Source organism: Dromiciops gliroides, chromosome 3, assembly GCF_019393635.1.
Source record: "Dromiciops gliroides isolate mDroGli1 chromosome 3, mDroGli1.pri, whole genome shotgun sequence".
Classification (NCBI taxonomy): domain Eukaryota; kingdom Metazoa; phylum Chordata; class Mammalia; order Microbiotheria; family Microbiotheriidae; genus Dromiciops; species Dromiciops gliroides.
In genome coordinates this window covers 475,929,098-475,947,909 of record NC_057863.1, presented here as the reverse complement: position 1 = coordinate 475,947,909, position 18,812 = coordinate 475,929,098, and the positions used below count along the sequence as shown (strand labels likewise).

At 36.8% G+C, this 18,812-nt stretch overlaps 1 protein-coding gene across 5 annotated transcripts in view; it reads left to right on the top strand.

The window, feature by feature from the left end:
- Positions 1-18,812, top strand: part of FRY (FRY microtubule binding protein) — a 570,040-nt gene that overhangs the window by 103,116 nt on the left and 448,112 nt on the right. The gene's annotated exons all lie outside the window — the stretch shown is intronic.

The window sequence follows — 18,812 nt, the reverse complement described above, 5'->3', positions numbered from 1 at the left end:
AAGCATACAGATATTCACATGGAGTTCAGAAGATTAAGAAAAGGCCTATCTAGCCTAGAGTTCCAGCCCGGTCGGGTTCTTCCTCAAGTCCTCTGCCAGGAGCCTGCTTCAATCATGAATTCTTTAGCAAACTGATTGTGGAAGCATTTTATAGATCTGGAACAGAGGCGGTCCTTACACACTGCTTCAAGCTGATTGGTTGGCATCCTCCAAATCCATTAAGGGCTAGCCAAGTGTGATTACAATCTAGTTAACTTTGAAGTAGGCTAATCAGCAGTCAATCACTCTCACTTGATTCAGTCAGTTTAGATTAATCCCCAGGTAGGTCTTTAAGTATCTGCTAAATTCCATTATTTTATCACAAAACTCCTGGAAGTCCTTTCCCTGGACTCTACAAGATAGCACAATATAGGTTTTTGCTGGGTTCCTTGTAAAGTCCTGAAGTTGCCTTTTTCCAGTGTGTCTAGTTTGTCCTCATATCCCAATGCAAGATACTGACAGCAATCATTGTTCCTGGGACATTGCTAGGATGCTGATGAGACCTCCAAAGGTAGTTGGGAGGGAACAAAAAACCAGAGATCATACTCCGTCCCCCATCCTCCCAAGTGATTCCCTCCCAGGAGCTTGGCTAAAACTGCTGTCCCCTCTAAGCTATCAGAAGCTTGAATAGAAGGGGGCAAATTGGCATCCTATTTTATAGAAGATGCAGAAGACATGACTGAGTTTCTTCAGCTAATCTCAACACACTGTCACAACTAGTTGAAATACCTCTGATTGATTGATTCATTCAGTGAGAGGTACCTCAAGTATCCACTGCCCTTAAAAAATGTGAAGAAAAAAAAAGAAAAAGAAAAAAAATGTGAAGTAAACCAGGATGTCTTTCCTTTCACTGAAAATATTTATTTCTTCTTTTCCCTCATGACATTATCTTTTTTGTTTTTTGTTTTTAACTTTTAAAAATTTATTTAATTAATTATTTTTCCAATTACATGTAAAGATATTTTTTTGAGTTCCAGATATTTCTTCCACTCTCCCTTCCCCCATCCCCAGGACAACAAGCAATCTGATATAGGTTATACATTACAATCATGTTAAACATTTCCACATTAGTCATGTTCTAAGAGAAGAATCTGAGAAAAAGGGAAAAAATGCAAGAAAGAATAGACAAGAAAAATAACAAAAAAGTAACAACAAAAGTGAAAGTAGTATGCTTCAATTTGCATTCAGACTCCATAGTCTTTTTCCTGAATGTGGAGAGCACTTTCCACCATAAGTCTTTTGGCATTGTCTTGGATTACTGAATTTCCGAGAAGAGTTAAGTGCATCACAGTTGATCATCACACAGTGTTGTTGATACTGTGTACAATGTTCTCTTGGTTCTGCTCATTTTATTCAGCATCAATTCATGTCTTTTTTGGTTTTTCTGAAATCCATCTGCTTATCATTTACAGCACAACAGTATTCCATTACATTCATCTACCACAACTTGTTTAGCCATTCCCCAATTGATGGACTGAAAAGATTTCAAGAATGGTAACAAATGTGTTGAATGGGAAAATTCACTGGTTTTAGGAAAAAAACTTCTCTCCAGTCTTGAACTAATTGAAGGTAGATAGTAATAAATTCACTTTTATATAGCACTTTACAATTTACAAAGTACTTTCCTTATTATGTTATCTCGAATGAGATAATATTTGTAAAAAGCACAGTATCGAGCAGATAGTAGGCACTATATAAATGTTTATTTCCTTCCATCTCTTACAATAACTTTGTGAGGTAGCTCAGAGGATCATAGACTTGGAGCTAGATTACAAATCATTTTACCAAGTCATGTCATTTTACAGATAAGGAAAGTGAGACCCACTTAGGTGAAGAGATTTACTCAGAGTCACAGATGTAATAAGAGTTAGTATTAATTTTTCCCCTTTGTCTGGGTAAGGAAACTGAAGCAGAGAAGTGATATAGCGTGTCTAGGGTCACACATCCATTAAGTGTCAAAACCAGAACTTGAACTCAGGTCTTTGAACTCTAAGACAGGGCCTCTTTATTGTGCTACAATTGTGTGTCCAGAAATTTTTTTCAAGAGCTTCCTCTGTTCATTTTTTACTATCTTCTTAAAAACATAATATATTTTACAAATTAACTTTAAATTCCTTTTTTGAGAAATTTAATAATTTCCTAGACTTTCTATGAGTTTCTATTTTTATTAAAAATTGAGGTTTTTTTGGCCTGTCAATACTAAATTTTATCCTGACCTGAGAAGGATACCACTGATACTCTCTATACAGTCATTAATAGGAACCATGGTCTTCTTCATTTGGGGAATCTAATATAAAAAACTGGATCATTTTTAGCATGAATTATGTTTATTAATTATAGAACTGTGTTATTTTTATGTGAAATCATCACTAAACTCACATGATCAAAATTTAGTTCTTTTTCCCCTCCTTTTCTTATTTATATAAAAAGTATAGGAACAGTTAATGATGGTCACGCTTTCTACTTTAAGATTTCTTAAATCTCCTAGATATAACAACTACCTTCCCTGGTAGTTCTCACTTATACTTACAAAAAGGACGGGCACTTTATATGGGCAGAAGGACAATATAAGAGATGCATTTCATGAAACAACAGAGGTTAGACAGGGACTTTAACAATAATTTACATTTATGGGACAGCTAGATGGAAGAGTGGATAGAGCACTAGCCCTGGAATTAGGAGGACCTGAGTTCAAATGTGGCCCCAGACACTAAGCAGCTGTGTGACCCTGAGCAAGTCATTTAACCCTGTTGCATCCTCCTCTTCCTCCTCCTCCACCATCATCATCTCTATAGCTCCTTATGGTGTCTAAATGTTTTACTTACATTATCTCCTTTGAGCCACATGTGAGGTGGGTACTACAGACATTATCAGCTTTCTGTTTCCAGATGAGGAAATAGGCCCAGAGACTTGCCTCTGATCGCACAGCTAGTAAGTGTAAGAATCAGGATTTGAACCCAGGTCTTAGACATTCACATCCAATCTTCTATTCATTATGCTACACACCTCTCAGACACCATTGCTGGGGGAGATTGTAGGCAGGTGGAAGAACCACAGAACCTGGGTAAATTGCTGGTGAGTAAAAGAATCAGCTTACCCTCTCCCCCTTTCTTCTGCTATTTTTGGTGCCTTGCCCCTTCTGCCTTTTATGTTGGAATGGCTTTATATTTATTGCACAAGCCTGTCTTCTGTTCCTAGGAATATATATGGAAAACGAGAGATGAAAGACTCAGATTACTTTTCCTTTTAGCATGTCTGGAGAAGTGAATTTTCTCCTTCAGATTTGTTGCATTCACTGTGATTGTGAAACATGAGCAAAGGATTGTGAGGAAGAGTCAGACTTTTGACTAGCTTGAATCAAAAGATTCAGTACTCTGTGGATGGGGTAAATCTTTCAGCTTCCTGTCAGCCTTTGGCCTAAATACTTCAGGGTGTTTTGAATGCCTTTCATGACTTGTACTTCTCAAGCCTCCTTTCCTTTCACTGATGCATTACTTCTATTTGTGTTTCTTTGGATGTGTGAATGGATAACTCTGGCACTTGGACACGGCACACAGCGAAAGTAGAAGGAATGAGAAGAAATCATTCCTCTTTTTATCTCCCCACTGATGAAACCTCCTGAAATTCCATTGACTTCTGCAGGAATTCAGTGGGCACTAGAGGAGGAACCCAAATGATACCAAACCATACAATATACACAGCGTAAAAGAAACACAACAAATATCAAAGAACCAAGAATAAAAGGGTCAGCAGCTTCCCATGAGTTCACAATGCCAGTGTTGAAATCTAAGGGAACTATAAAAGAAAATTAGTACTTTTATGATTTCCTACAATATCAATAGGATAATTAAAACTCAAGAAATAATTTTATCAGGAACTTGAAAGAAAAAATGGACAAAATAGTATACATCAAAAAGAATCACCTCTGCTAAATAAAATAAAACAAACCAGCCACTATCCCTCTCCCCCAGGTATTACAGGAAGATACAGTTTAAAAATTATGTACAGGGCAGCTAGGTGGTTCAATGGATAAAATACCAGCCCTGGATTCAATCCGGCCTCGGACACTTGACACTTACTAGCTGTGTGACCCTGGACAAGTCACTTAACCTTCATTGCCCCACAAAAAATAAAATAAAATAAAATGTAAAAAAAAATATGTCCAGTAAGAGAATGCATGAAATAAATTTTAAGTTATTCATTTTCCAATCAGGAAAAAAAGAGAAATGGATAGTGGTAACAAGATCAGAGACTCTTGATTGTTTCTGATCAGTGAATATTGGAATACATCTGCATATGATACAGCAAAAAGAATATGGGGCTGAGAGTCAAGAGACCTAATTATTTTCTGACCTCTACCCAGATGTAGAAATACAGTCTTGAACAAATCACTTAATATGTCCCCCAAAGAAAGAGATAGAAAATTATGTCGTCATAGAAAAAGCACTGAATTTGGAGTGAGAAGACTTGACTCAGATCCTGGCACGGACACTCATAACCAGTGTGCATTTGGACAAGTTGCTTCACCCCTCTGGGCCTCAGTCATCTCTTCTATAAAGTGAGGGGGTTGTACTAGAGTATATTTATGGATGCTGTGAGCTTTAGATCCCATAAGTAAAGGATATGTCTAAAGTTCCTTCTAGCAGCAAAATATTGTGGCTTTATGGACATGTGTTTGGATTCTATGACCTATTGTGCACCATATTGGTGATAATGTGTACTTGTGTGAGGCTTTTCCTTCCTATACAATGCACCAGTATAGAACAGTGGCTCCTTTTCCCAAGAGGGGCTTTTTAGTACCTTTGTGTTAGAATTCTCCATCTGGATGTCCCATGCCTATCTCAGACTCAACATATTTAAAATGGAAATGATTATCTTCCTTTCTAAATCTACCCAACTCCACAACTTCACTATTTCTATTTAGGGGACCCACCATCCTTCCAGGTCCCCAGCTTCATGACCTCATAGTTATCCTTTACTCTTTCATCTCCTTCTTCTCCTATATCCAACCAATTGCCGAATCTTATCAGTTTTGTATTCATAACATGCCCAGTATCCATCCATGTCTTTCATTCCTCAACAAGTGGTTCAGTTCTTCACCAGCTTGCATCTAAACTATAGCAATGACCTCCTAATCTGCTTCCCTGCTGCTAGTCTCCCTTATCTTCTAGCCATTCTCCAAACAACTATCAAAATCATCTTCCTAAGGCATAGGTGTGACCAAATGACACCCCTACTCAAATATCCTCCTTGGCTCCCTATTGCCTCTAGGATAAAATACAAACTACTCAGATTAGTTTATTTAACAGTTTTCATAATCTGGCTCCATCCTAACTTTCCAGACTTATTTCATATTATTCCTCTTACATACTTTGTGCTCCAGCCAGATGAGTTTTCCAAATTCAGCATTCCATCCCCCTCCTGCAAACCATTGCCTGGACAGCCCCTCAGTGCCTCCAATGAACTTCCTACTCACTTTTGTCTTTTTGAATCCCTTGATTCCTTCAAGGCTCTGCTCATGTGCCTTTCCTGATCCCCATAGTTATCATTGGTCTCTCCTTCCTCAATTCAGCTTGTAAATACAATATTTACATATTGTATTCCCCAGTAAAATGTTAACTCCTTAAAGGAAGTTGCTGTCACTTTTGTCTTTGAATTCCTAGTGCCTCACATATTGTAGGCATTTAATAAATGCTTTTTGAACAAAGTTGAATTGTACATACAGATTTAGGAATCATCTGCGTGGGTCAATAATTGCACTCATAGCAGCTTATGAACTCTCAGAGAGAGAATATAGGGAGGGGAAAGAAGGTGGCCCAGGACAGATTCTTGGGGGACAGTATGGATATGAGATGGGAGATAGCAAGCAAAGGAGACCAGGAAGGAAAAATTATACGATCAGAAGGGGGAAACAACAGAGAGCAGTGACATAGAAGTCAAGGGAGGGAAGAATATTGAAGAAGAGGGAGGGATCAGCAGTGTTAGAAGCTGCAGAGAGGTTAAATAGGATAAGGCCCAAGAAAAGGATGTTGCATAGAGCCATTGAGAAATGGTTGGATGCTTTGTAGATAAAGGTTTCTGGTGGAAGCCAGATTTCAGGGGGGGTCAAGAGATGATCAGGTGGTGTAGAAATGGAGATAATGAGCGTAGACTTTATTTCTAGGAGTTTGACTATGGGATAAAAGACATAAAGACATAGCTTGGAGAAATGTAAGGGTTAAGTGTAAATTTTTTTGAAGGTTGGAGAGGTGATCTTGGTCAAGTAACTCAACTTCTCTGACCCTTGATTGCCTTCGGTGTAAAACAAGGACTCATTGACCTTTAAGGCCCCTTTTAACTCTAAATGTGAAACCCTGAGATCCTATGACCTAAGCACATCTGTAGGCAGCAGGTCATCAGAGATTAAAAATGAGGAGATGATGATTAAAGTTCCTGAAAGAGATGAGAAGGAAAGGCATCAAGGGCACAAGTAGAAGTGTTTGCCTTGGCAAGAAAATAAACCAGAGGCTGGAACAAAGGAAGAAAGAATGGGGGCAGGGAGAAGAAGGGCAATACAGCAGTATGGAGTAGGGGAGAAGAAAGTTCATGGTAGATAGTCTTGGGTTCTTTTGGTTTTGAGGGTTGGTTGGTTTTTTTCAGTAAAGAAGATGAACCTAATTGGAAAATATTTAACAAAATAAACAAAAATACAACTGACTAAATCTAAAATCAGAATTTTGGTTCCCTAAGACAAGCTTTGTAAAAGGCACCATGAAATCAACTTTTAAGACCAATGGAAAGAGAGACTGTAGATGATTAGGCACTGGGAAAGGGGCAGAGCTGAGCAGGCTGTGTGGAAATGAGGGATAAGTAGTAAGATAAGAGCTATATTTCAATATTTGGGGTTTAAGGATAGGGGAATTACACTGTTTAAACCAGTACCTTTGAGTCTTTTACTTTATTGCTTACAGAATATGAATTAGCATTAACCATATCTTAATAAATAGAGATTGGGAACAGCCTGCAGGCTGGGTAACACAAAGCATCTTAGATTTTAGGACCCATGTTATAGCATAAGAAATTTAGCATCCCTTCAAGAAGATTGTCTCTGAGGCAGTTAACATTAAAGTTTTAATTTAATTAAAAGGGGAAAATTCTAGTCTGTTTTTTAAAATCCTGTACAAAAACAAGATGTAGTTTGGCTTTCTAGACTCTGAATTTAATTCTTGGAAAGGGAAACAAAGAAAATTTGTGACTTTTCTTCAACTCTGTGAGAGGAGAAGAACTTGAAAGACACCTTAGTCTCACATGACTCAGTGGTTTCTCTGGTAACAAGGGTAAAAAAAAACTAGAAATAAGGGTAAAGGCAAAGAAAGAAGAATACAGTTGAGGTATGGTGAAATTGGACAAATGAAGAAAAAGGCAAGAAGAAGCTGGCAATGACTAGGAACTGAAAAGCTTAGAAGGCATCATAGAGTGGCAGAAAGAGTATTGTCTATGGAGTCAAGAGGACCTAGGCTTTCATCTCAACTACTTACTACCTGTGTGCCCCTATGCAAGCCCCTATGCAAATCACTTACCCTCTCTGGGTCTCAGTTTCCTCATCTATAAAATAAATGTTACACTATAAGGCTTCCAAAGACCCTTCCTGGTCTAATTCTTTGATTCTACATTTTATTAATTAGAGTATTATTCAGGGAATATATTTTGTTGTAGCAAATGATTTGAAATATATCTATGTGTGTGTGTGTGTGTGTGTGTGTGTATAGATGTAGATGTAGACATCTATTCATGTTCTACAAGCATCAAGATAATAGTACTATGATAAATACAGTACTTAACATAGAATCTTGGATTTGGAAGGTACCACAAAAGTAATATGGTATAATCCCTCCTGAACATCAGTCCGCTCTATGACATCCTCCACAGGTGGTCCATGAAGCCCATCTAGTTTTACAGAACACCCTTCCTCTTAAGGCCATTTTGAAAAGTTTTAAATGTTAAAAGTTTTCCCTTAGAGTAAGCTGAAATCTGTCTCCCCATAACTTACCATTGATCAAGCAATCAACTAGCTTTTATTAAATACTATATACTAGCACTATGACAGGCTGTGTTGGGGGGGGTGCAGAATAAGTCTTTCCTACTGGCACCAAACAGAATGCTTAGCCTCTTTCCTTTAAAAATATTTTCAGATAAGCATGCTGAATAATTTTCCATAGACTGGAACTGAAATTACATGGAACAAAGAGAACTCAATGAATAAAATATCATAATTTGTCTTAAGGTTATGCCTCTATTAAAACACTTGACCTACGACTGCACTGATTGGGAGAAAATGTTAACTGCTGCTGGTTTTCTGAAAATTAATGAGTAGTCTGTAACACATTTTAAAGTAATAGAGTTTTATTATTTTTCTAGATTTTTAAGCTATCATAGATATTTGTTCTGCTTTTTATGTTTAGAAAGGTCAGATGGTTTGGCCTGAAGAAAGCTATTTGAAACATAGAACTGGAAGGACCCTCCAGACCAATTCTGTCCCAGCCCTTTCTGTACTTGGGACTGCACCAACACTATCCAAGTTCAGTGGCTGATCATCCTGACTCTAAAACTCTTCAGGCCAAAAGTTTTCAAAACCTTCCTTGGTAGCTTATCTAACTTCTCCTGTCAGTGCCCCTAGCACATCTCTAACATTGTACATTGCAGAGCAACAGCTAATTACATTAGGTGAAATAACTGTCTCATTGGGAGTTCTCTACATCCATGAAATCACAGGTCTAGACCGCCCCCCCCCCCTAAAAATACAGCAAAACAAAATGATCTCATAAGAAGAAAGTCAGGAGTATTAAAGCTCAGAATAAACTGGTTCTAAGGATAGCCCTGAGAACAACAAAAGCACTATTGGATTTTTTAAAGCATGTGGGGAACAAAAAATGGATCAAAGAAGGAATAGAATCTCTGCTCAACTTGGATGGGATAATGACCATGACAGGGCAGAACAATTCAAATTTTATTTTTGCTTCCAAGGAAAATATTTTTGGAGCAGAAAGGATTAGACAAACATGGTTAACAAGGAGTTGAAAGCAAAAATAAATGATGAGAGCATCTATAGCTGCCATCAGTGAGTTCCAGTCACCAGATGGAGATGATCCAATTGCAATGCAGTGTACTGGAAGAATGGGTGGATATAATTGAAGAGATCCTGTCAGTAATCTTTGGAAGACTATGAAAAATGACAAACTACACAAGGGCAAATGTCACCCTGGTTTTCAGAATAGGGTGGAATCCATAGACCAGTAAACTTGACTTCTATTCCTGGCAAAAATTCTAGAGCCTATTATTAAAGGAATATCTTATGAGCATTTAGCAAGCAAATCAGTGATCACTAAAATCTAGCATGGCTTCATCAAGAATAGGTCTATGCACACCAATACGAGTGGAGCTATAAACTGTTCCAGCCATTCTGGAAAGAAATTTGTGATTTTGTTTTTTTTTTTTTAAAAAAAGGTGACTAAAATATCCACACCCTTTGACCCAGAGATCCCATTGGGAGCTGTTGAAGATACAGAGACGAAAACAAATTAGTCTCTGCCCTCAAAGAGATTATGTTTCTCTTTGATGAGTATCCAGAGCAAGGGGAGGGAGTATATCCTTTCAGTCAAGATTACATCTTGAGTATGAGTTCAATTCTGGGGCAAATTTTGGGAATGATATTGGCAAGCTGGAATGTATCCAGAAAAAAGTGATCAAGATAGTGAATAGACTGAAGGCCTCATGCCACAAGAGGATTGCTAGAAGGAGGTCACTATATTTATTCTAGAGAATAGGAAGACTTAGAAGGGGGGCAGTGAAGGGAGGGCAATATATGGTATCTATATTCAAATATTTGAAGAGATATTATGTAAAAGAACAATTAGACCTATCCTGCTTAGCCCTGAGAGCAGAATCTGGGAACAATAAGCAGAAGTTGCAAGGACACAGAATTCAACTTAATAGAAAAAAATGTCTTAAGGATTGTTGTTGGTCAGTCATGTCAGAGTCTTTGTGACCCCGTTTTGGGGTTTTCTTAATAAAGATACTGGAGTAGTTTGACATTTCCATCTATTGCTCCACCTACCTGCCCTTCTAAAGTTATGGTCTTCTAAGAGTTGAATCGACTGCCTGGAATGAAAAGTTGGGTTCATCCTCACTGAGAGTCTTCAAGTAGAGACTGTACAATCCCACACCTTGAGTGTGTTGTAGAGGGGATTCTTACTCAAGTACAGGTCGGACAAGATGGCCTCTGAAGTCCCTTCTATCTCTAAGATTTTGTCTCTTGAGGAGGTAGTGTAATGACAAAAGGTTCTTTGTTAACTGGTAACAGTCTGTAGGAAAGGAGAGTTGGATAATAAGAACTAAGCAATACTCACCTGCCTCTCTCCCAGGGGAGATGGTGCCTTGATTTTAAATGACCATTATGGGGTCTTGAGATAGAAATAATAGACCTAAGATGGAAAAAGAGAGTTCATCAAGCCTCCATATCTTAAAGGAATTCTCTTTGTAAAACATCCAGCTCTCTTTACTTTAATGCTATACTCACCAAGCAACCTTCTGATTATGAAGTTGGGTGTTTTGTTTTTCTCCCACCAGTGGCCTGAGTCACCCAGAGGGAGTGCTCTGTTCAGACAACTCATTCCACTTCTTGTGCCAGATGCATCTTCCACTGTCAATTAACAAATTGCTTATGTCAGAGTCCTGTGAAATTTATTAATGTGAATCAATTTACTAGAGCCTGTTTATCAATACATGAATTGATAAGAACAGATTTCTTGGGGGGGGGGTGTGGAATGAGGGTTAAGTGACTTGCCCAGGGTCATACAGCTATTAAGTGTCAAGTTTCTGAGGATGGATTTGAACTCGGGTCCTCCTTAATACAGGGCCTGTGCTCTATGCAAAGAACAGCCTTCAAGACCAGACCATAGAGGGCAGCTAGGTGGCGCAGTGGATAGAGCACCGGCCCTGGAGTCAGGAGTACCTGAGTTCAAATCCGGCCTCAGACACTTAACACTTACTAGCTGTGTGACCCTAGGCAAGTCACTTAACCCCAATTGCTTCACACACACCAAAAAAAAAAAAAAAAAGACCAGACCATAGAATGGAAGTGACATCACCCAGGTGTAGATAACTCAAGAGGTACAGACTGAAACAGGCTGCTGGCCTCTCTTAAGCTGCAGCCTTCATTTAACCCAAGCAAAAAAGATTACAGAAAATTGGAGCATGCATTCATTTTTATAATGATACCTAATTTAATCAGATTCAAAATAATAGGAATAGTAATGTATTTAAATAGTATCTCAGTTAACACTGGCCTAAACCACTCCACAGACATGCAATCCACCCAGATTCCCAGTGAGATGTTCTGAGAATGGATACACCATTGTCTTTCTTATTTTATAGATGGAAAAACGGAGGGAATGAGTGAAGAAGGGATTTGCTCCAGGTAATCCAAGGAGTAGGTAGCAAAATCAAATAGCACACAGAGCTCCTAATTCCCAATATATCACTGAATATACTATACCTGAATGTTAAAGGTATAAATTCACCTGTCAGCATAGTTCTTAGCAACTTTGTGGATCTTTATAGATTCTAAGTTTGCTGTTATTGTTGATATTTTTACTTTGTAGTCTAGCATCTTTCATTTTAAGAAGCTCAGTCATTAATTAGTTTAATCCATGCAAACTCTTGGTGAAGGAAATAAAGGTTTACCTCTTATATAGACCAGGAAACCAAGACACAATTATTTCCTGGTGGACAGGGTTTTCATTTAATCAAAACCTATATAAAGTAACATGTAGACAATCTGGGAGCTTCTACATAGGTTGTTAAGCAAATGTTTTTTTTTTTTTAAGCAAATGCTTTTTAATGAAATATGTCATATGGAATAAATGAACCCGCTGAATTCCATTTATTTTCCAAAGCACATCATTATTTCTAGCTTTTAAAATTCCAAATAGGTTTGAGGAGATCAGACCATTTTGTACAGTCAGGCTGTAATGTTTTCAACATGATGAAATTTAACTGGGATAAATGCAAAGTTTTATATTTTGGCTTTTTAAAAAGTCGGTTCCATAAGTACAAGATAAAGGAGACACAGAATATTAGGAATTTGTATTTTTTCAAAATCTTGGAAAATAAAAAGAAAGCAAAAAAATTCAAAAGGATACTGGATAATTTTGTTTCTACCCTGTTAAATTTAACTAATAAGATCATAGGATTTTAAATATATATATTATATAGTTCTCATTTTTGTTCTTTGCATATTGAGATATTTATATTTGTTGAAGATTAAATTCATAATTTCACATTTTAAAAAATTATTTTAAAGACCCGGGACGTTCATTTGACTACAAGTACAATAATATAATGTAGTTACTTAGAAAACTAATACACTCTTGGATGGTATCAAATGATGTATGCTATTCAGATCAAGAAAGATAATCCCACTGCATTCTATGATCATCAGACTACATCTAGAATATTGGGGGAGGGGGTTATACAGTCATAGATTTAGAACTAGAAAGAAGTTTAGAAATCATTTAGTCCAATCTCCTTGCTCCTTTCCCTTCTTCCCTCAACTTATTTTTTTTTTTAAATGAGGGAAAGGAGTTCCAGATGGGGACGCATGATTAACCATGAAATAGGTTAATGATTTGCCCAAGGTCATATAAGTATTACTTGATAGAACTAGGATTTGAATCCAGAGTCTCTGATAGCAAATCCAAAGTTCTTTCCACTGTATCTTGCCAGTTCTGGGAACCAGGTTTTAATAGGGACATTGGCAGACTAGATGATAGGCAGAGGAGCAAAACCAGTATGGTGAGGAAGATATATCAGTTGAGGTTGAAAAAACTTGGAATGTTTTTCTTGAGGAAGACACATTTGAACCTCACTATCTACAAATATTCAAAGCACTGTCATGCAGAAAAGAAATTAAACTCTGTTATTTCAGAAGTCACAACTGGAATCAGTGGGAGGAAGTTACAAGGAGGCAGATGCTCAGTGGAAGAGAAAGCTAACAGAGTTGTCCAACAGTGGGAAAAGCTGGGAAACTGCTATTTATGGTTTTGGGGTGGCAAGAGGAAGGGGAAATCCAAGGGAAATCCCAGAGAAAACACTGAGAAGTTCAGAAAAAGGGGCTCATTAAGTGAACATTTGATACAGTTCTGTCAGAGGGAGATCTTAGAGCCAGCATGACTAACTCTGACAGTCTTAATACATTCTTGGTTGATCATTTCTAGGAATGTACTACTGTTTACAGTTGTAAAAAGCCTCTTAGATTTCAGCTCACTAGCCAGAAGCAAAATAAAATTTTAAATATTGTTTAACAACTGCCCAAATTCATAGAGAAATCATGGCTGAATGATAATGTTCATTTTATTTTATTTTTCCGCGAAGCAGTGCAAATCTTCTTGAAGAAACGTACATAATTTAAATCAAAGTTGCCATTAGTAGATTATAAATTGAAAGGAGCGGGGCAGCTGGATGGCACAGTGGTTAAAGCATCAGCCCTGGATTCAGGAGTACCTGAGTTCAAATCTAGCCTCAGACATTTGACACTTACTAGCTGTGTGACCCTGGGCAAGTCACTTAACCCCCATTGCCTGCAAAAAAATAATAATAATAATAATAATAAATTGAAGGGAGGGGACAGAAAGGAGAGGGTTGAAAGACTTGAAAAAGTACAAAGAGAAGCTCATATTATTAAATTAGCCTTCTCTAAAACATAATAAATACTCTTTGAGATAAAGGAAACTGAAGGTTCTCAAAAAACCAAACCCTATAACCTTTGATCAAGCAGAGTCACAGGGGAATTTTAGTACCATAGTTAAATTCCATTTTATGTTCCAGGCAATCAATCAAATGACAAGGGGTTTTCCAACATTAAAACATGATTTGAAATAGCATAAGCCAGGGCAAAAGTATATGGAGTAAGCTGTGTACCATTTAGAAATGGAGGTTTATTCAATCTCAGGCCTCTCTATAAAAGGACTGTCTTACATTCCTATCTTTTGTACAAAAATATCCATCTTGTGCTGTTTATTCAACCTGGCCGAGTCAAATGGAATTTCCTAATTTTAAATAGAATACATTTTTGTGTGTTTTGATGACGTCTGTTTTTACATCATAATCATTTCTGACAATATCTTGTTCCCCTTTCTTCTGCCCCCAAATTGAACACACCCTTGTAAAGAAAGAAAAACTGTTCAGCAAAAACACTCAATAGTGATTTCATCTATCAATGTGTGTATATACACATACACACATACATATCTGTATATATGTGCATATATATACAACTTTTAGAGTATATGTCTAATCTGAACTGTTCCATCACTTTTCCTCAAAGAAACAGATTTAAATGGAAGAGAGCCTTATCTGTATAGAGGCCTGCTAAACAGAGAATATTTGGGAGTGGTGAGATGACTACAAATTGCTTCCATTCTAATTATAAAATTCTAATTTATGTGATTATTAGATTTTCAGTTTTGTATGTCTGAGGGATGTTATTTTTTTTTGAAGGGCAATGGGGGTTAAATGACTTGCCCAGGGTCACACAGCTAGTAAGTGTCAAGTGTCTGAGGCCAGATTTGAACTCAGGTCCTCCTGAATCCAGGGCTGGTGCTTTATCTACTGTGCCACCTAGCCGCCCCCATTATTATTTTTTTATGTGTGTGTGTGTACATAGAGATAGATATGTTTTTCCCTTAGTAGTCCCCCACCTTTCTCCCAGGAGGAAGAAGGCGTGTTTCACTAATTATTGTTCAGGGTAGCTGTTTTTCAGATGTTGGGTCCCTTTAGTGGGACAATGTGGGCATTTTCCTTTTTGTTTTGTTCAGTCTCTCTGTACCAGTTCATACTGCTCTCTCCATGTCTCACTCAGTTTCTTATATTTGTCTTCACTTGTTCCCCAGTTATATTCCTTTGCATTCATAGAGCATCATTTTGGGATTTTTTAAAAGTTATTAATCAATGATTACCCACTTTGTTTCCACAAAATATGCTGACATGAAGATTTTGGTGTAACTTAGACTTCTCTTTATATCTTTCACCTCATGCCCAGTAGTATGATTACTCCCATTACATATTAATTCATTTAATTAAAGAGTTATTTGGAAAATCAAAATTTATGAGCGTCTCAACCTCTAGAGTTAACCATATTCTTCTTTAGACTCTCATAAAAGTGAAATCCCAATTTTTGGCAGTCACAGAAAAGTGGATGATTCAGGAAGGAAGAATGAGTTTAACTTTATGAAGCATGAAGATTCTCACTTAAACTGAATAAAGCTAAATTTATGTTTGGTGATCATTAAAATTAGTAAATAGGCACAGGTGCACTCACATACATGTTTGCATATGTGTGTATTTATATATTTTAGAGGCATTTTCCCCATTTAGGGATTTAAAAACATACATTTAAAGGGAATTGCTCCTGCTGCACAGTACTCCTTTTAGAATGTACATCCAAATTGTTCCATCACTTTTCCTCAAAGGAACAGATTTAAATGGAAGAGAGCACAATTTGTAAAAAGGCCTCCCCCCAAAAATGAATATTTATGAATGTTCAGATGACTACAAGTTTCCTCCTAGATTAGAATTTATGTGATAATTAGGTTTTAATTTTGTATGCCTGAGGGTTAAGTTGTTTTTTAAGTTCTAACTAAAATCTAAATTCATAGATAAGGGAATTTTTTGTTAAAGTGTGTTTGAAATATACTTTAAAATTGTCATAACAAATTATTAACACATTTAAATGACAAAAACCTGAATTTTATTACTCCTTTATTACTCTTTCATATCATGGGTCATTAAAAATCTAATAGTCAAAAGACCTAAAGAAGAATTGAAAGATATCAACAACCATATGAAAGAATACTCCAAATCACTAATGATAAGTAAGAGGAATGAAAATAATAACTTTTTTGATAGAGGTTAGGGACTATGGATGTGGAATCCTACCTATAATTTCAGACTTTTTCAATACATTGGTTAGTTTTCTTGAACTATTTTATTATGTTTTTCTTGTACTCTTTGTTATAAAGGATGCTTCTGGGGAAGGGACACACAGGGAAAAGAAGAGGGATACATTGAGAAATGTAGGTAATGTAAAAATAAAATATATCAATTAAAGTTTATTTTTGGAAAAAATCTCATAATAAATTAGATTTGATAGGCCAACAGAAAGAAGATAGGGCTGAGTAGGCAGATGCAAGTGAACAAGAAAGTCCCTACCCTCAAGGAACTTACATTCTAATGGGTGAATACAACATGTAAATGGAATCTGGAAAGGGAGGGAGAAGAAAAGGAAGGGCAAGACAGTTTTGAAGAGACAGAGAAGACCACATAGTGAGCTGGGCTTGATCTCTAATGTTTGTAAATGTTACATATCGAATAAGCTTAAAAGATCCATGGCATGGCAGTTCTATATAGATATTATACATATATAACAATATATTGCTGATGTGGATGGTTGTGCCTCTAAGGTATTTTTAGGATACCTATTAGAAACAAAACCCAAATTATAACTACCTATTATGCTTATATTTATATATGGCACTGTTTTTAAATAATATCTTTCATATCTCATTTAACCTCACAATATTTATTATGAGTTATAAGGTGGTAGGTATCATTTTCTCTATTTCATAGGTAAAGAAACTGAAACACAAACAGATTAAATGACTTCAAAATTCATGTAGTTGGTCAGTTGCAAAGTTTGGACTCACACCCATATCAGCTTATTGTTTTTCAGTGCAGAGAGAAAGTCACCAAAGCATAGTTTAATATCATTTGCTGTCCATTGTCAGCTTACTCTCTCAGAATCTATTACAGTGTGCCACTTTGGGGAGATGGTGGGGCAGGTTTATATTTTACTTTATTTTATGTTTGTAAATCATCCTCAAAACTTTGTCTTAAAGCTGTTTATTTTCTATCTATTAGATAATTATAATATAATAATATAGGTTATGATATGATGTGATGTGATATGATATATTACAAATATTAGATATATATTAGATACATATATTTTATATACCTATAAAGAACTGGCTTTGGAGTTTGAAAAGCCTGGGTTTAAGTTCTGGTACAGGCATAGATCTACACTGATGGAGGGAATTTGCCCATACTAATGAAATCATAGCTCCAATTTAAATAAATAAATATTTATGCATATATAATATGTTTATGTAAATATATATATATGTAAAATCAGATCTTGTGTTTTTAAAATTTACTAATAAAAAATCTGTTTCTGTTCAACAAAAGTGTGGTATGTAGAATCAGAGGACCTGGATTTGAATCCTGTCATTATTTCAGTTGTATCTCATGAATCTGTATTATCTGTATACATCTGGAGTAGTAGTAACCTGTGCCTTCCAGCAAATCATGTCACCTCTTGAAACTTTAAGTTTCCTCATCTGTCAAATTACAGGGCTGGACTAGATGAGTTGTAAGGTTTCTTCTAGATCTAAATCTATGAACTTGTGTGCTTTAAAAATAGCTTCCGCCAGGATTCTCATTGTTTGGACGCCTATGTCGGTTTGCCAGAGTTATCTGTGAATCCCCCTCTTCCTGTTTCTAAGGTGGAAACAATATAAATAGCCTCCCGTTTAATGATACTGGCATTAGGAACTAATAATGAAGTTAGCCAACTATATAAATTGGAGTTTATGGGGTTCTGATAATGCAGGAAACACATGTGGTAAATAAACTTATATTCAGAAAACTTTGTGGTATAGACCCTTCGTTGCTGTAGGACAAATAGGAAAAGAAATTTCCACTTACTGTGGCCTTAATTAGATAAGAAGGCACAACTTGTGAATTTTAACCAAGTGAAAACCTACTTAAGCATCCAAGAAACCTAAGAAACCCAGCAGTTGTTCAACAACTCAATGATTTTAAATGGTCCCTTGAATTTCTATTTTAAAAGCCAGTAATTCTGACTATACACATTTTCAGCAGATTGGCACCCCATTTTAAATGGGTATAAACTCAGATCTATTCTGTACTATGCCTGTGTTGTTAAAAGTATACTCAGAGGGGGCAGCTAGGTGGCACAGTGGATAAAGCACCAGCCCTGGATTCAAGAGTACCTGAGTTCAAATCCGGCCTCAGACACTTGACACTTACTAGCTATGTGACCCTGGGCAAGTCACTTAACCCCCATTGCCCTGCAAAAAAAAAAAAAGGTATACTCAGAGAAAGAGAAGATTGAGAATAAAAAGTGAATTTATTTTTCCTTAGGGGAGAGCAACTACTTCCATTTGTTGGTTTATTTTATTTATTTATTTTTTTGCATAACCTGCCTTCTCTCTGCCTCTAATTACCCATGCTCAGCAGTAGGAAGAGAAGAGGCAGGGCTAAAGTCTGACACAGTGCTAATAGACATGAGGTGTGTGCTGACTGATCTAGCCTTGGGGATCCCTAGAAGAGAAGGACAAGGATAGGAATTCTGTACAGTCAGCCATGCAGAATTATACAAAAGAGTTCTGTTTGTAGGTAGGGAAAGAGTGGGAATAATGAGCCAGATAAAATATGGAAAAGAGGAAGGGAAGAAGATTTATCACAAATAGGAAACTGTACAGAGTAAATTCCCCCCTTTTCTTGAGGCAATTGACCCATTGACCCCAAAAATTAGAAACAAGGGTGAACCCCGCCCCCAAGGACAGTAAAATTTTAGTCTCCAGCTCCTTGAAAGACAGAAGCTGTCATCACTTCTGGAATTAACACTTGTTTCCTAGATTCCTGTCTCGAATGCC